A 2,547-nucleotide genomic window follows, 5' to 3' on the forward strand; every position below is an offset into this window, starting at 1 on the left:
AATGCTAAACTTGGACTTCAGAGTATCAGGGGTGGAAGCCCCCTGATGGTGACTTGTGCTCACTGGGTCAGCCTAGCCCTGCAGAGCAGTGTAGTGAGGGGACATTTCACACCCCCAAAGCAGCAGGAAACAGAGTCCTGTCATTCCTGATTCAGAGTAAAGGTTAGTCCCTCGTCCCTCCAGGCAGTTAGTTGGGAGGCCACTCTGCTGTGATGCTTTGACTGAGCTGGGCTTGAGTCTGTCCCTCCCTACAAATTCCATCTCCTTCTGCCCCAAAGCAGAGTCCCTATTCCATGTCACTCTGCAGGCAACAAAACAGGAAGCTACCAGGTTTTAGAATCTTCATCATGGAAACATGTGGAGTCTGTGATTTTGATCACCAAGCCCCTTAGTCACTTCATCCCTATCTAGGATAGAAGGAAACAATCCTAATGACAGTTTTCCCAGTGGTATAGAGAAAAGCAGGTCAAAGATGGTATATAGCACGTGCAATAGCAACAAGCTAATAAATAGCAGAGCTGGATTTGAAATGGCAGAACTGGTTGATTTTGCTTAAAACCAAGAAATCAGGGTTCTTATCCAGTCAGATAATACCCATTAAGCAGATACTGTGAACCAGGCACTATGCTGAAAGGTTTTGCTTCTGTAGAGGCAGAAATTTCTTTTTCTACACTCTTTGACTTGTCTAATAATTAAATTGACATAAGACAGGCAAACAGGCACTTCCCTGGTGGTTCAGTGGCCAAGACTCCATGCTCCCATTGCAGGGGGCCTGGGTTCGATCCCTGATTGGGGAACTAGACCCCGTATGCCGCAACTGAGTTCACCTGCCTCAACAAAAGATCTCGCGTGCTGCAACTAAGACCCAGTGCAGCCAAAAAAAGAAAAAAGACAGATTACGAGATTCAATTTGCTGCATAGGGGAGCCCCATAAAAGTTCTGAGACTCAAAGACATTCAAACAATTGAGGCTCATATCCTCCCCTGACCTAAGGAGAAGGGAGTTGTAGGGATCTGGGGCTTCAAATGGGAGGAAGAGAACCCACAGGAAGATGGAAAGAGAAAATACTTGGAAGATTCTTGAGAGTCCATTGGATGGCAAGGAGATCCAACCAGTCCATCCTAAAGGAAATCCACCCTGAATATTAATTGGAAGGACAGATGCTGGAGCTGAAGCTCCAATACTTTGGCCACCTGATGTGAAGAGCCAACTCACTGGAAAATACCCTGCTTCTGGGAAAGATTGAGGGCAGAAGGAGAGGGGTAAGATAGAGGATGAGATGGTTAGAGGACAACTTCGACTCAATGAAAGTGAGTTTGAGCAAACTGTGGGAGACAGTGAAGGACAGAAGAGCCTCGTGTGCTGCAGTTCATGGGGTCACAAAGAGTCGGACACAACTGAGTGACTGAATGACAACAACAACAACAACAACAACAAAAAACAAATGCTTGATAAACAAATGTTTGCCACTCCAGACAAATAATCCTTTTAGAAATAAAATGTAGTCTTTGGTAATAGCTCTCTTTCTGGTGTAGGTCCCTTAATCTACATTATTTTGAGCAGTTAAGGGAGAGGCAAGGAGCTTCTCCTGAGTCTGCTGGGTCTTCACTGCCTTCAGCTCAAAACAGTCAACCCGTCAAAGGGGCATATTTGAGAAGATGTATTCTGCTCCCACTAGAAAAGACCCTGATGCTGGGAAAGATTTAAGGCAGGAGGAGAAAGGTACAACAGAGGATGAGATGGTTGGATGGCATCACTGACTCGATGGACATGAGTTTGAGTAAGCTCTGAGAGTTGGTGATGGACAGGGAGGCGTGGCATGCTGCAGTCCCTGGGGTTGCAAAGAATTGGACACGACTGAGCGACTGAACTGATTCTGCTCCCCATCACTTCTCTTTAAACACTCTTGCACATTAAAAGGCTTCTTTATGTTTGAAGAAACCTAGGCTCAGAGATGGATAACTTGCCCAGTGTGTCCTTTTACCACCTGCCCCTCATCACTCCAGTACTTCACGGACTTTAACTCCTAGGGTCTAGGACGGATAAGCAATCTGGATGACTCTGTGTCTTGTTTTCTCAGCAGATCATAGCCTCCTCAACTATGTCTAGGATGGTGCATCAGTGTGTTCGTCAGTTTGGTCAGAAGCTGGTCCACAGGCGAGGGGAAGACACCATAAAGGAATCTGACGGTCTCAAGATTCATCTGAGTGCCATAGAACTGGTGTTCTTGGGTGTGGGCAGAAACCTGGGAGCCGGCCTGTACATCGTGGTTGGTGCAGTGGCCAAGTACATAGCTGGACCAGCAATTGTCATCTGATTCTTGGTGGCCGGCCTGTCTTCTCTGCTGTCGAGGCTCTGCTATGTGGAGTTTGACGCCCGGGTACCACGCTCCTCTTCTGCGTATGTCTGCAGCTACGTCACAATGGGGCAGCTCTGGGCCTTCATCGTTGGCTGGAACATCATACTGTTATTTTTAACTGGTGAGGTGATGGGACCAGGCGACAGGTGTGGGGGAAAGGCGTGGGGGCTAAGGTCAGGAAACTGGGA

The sequence above is a fragment of the Bison bison genome, unplaced genomic scaffold (genome assembly GCF_000754665.1).
Source record: "Bison bison bison isolate TAMUID 2011002044 unplaced genomic scaffold, Bison_UMD1.0 scf7180017848021, whole genome shotgun sequence".
Lineage (NCBI taxonomy): Eukaryota > Metazoa > Chordata > Mammalia > Artiodactyla > Bovidae > Bison > Bison bison.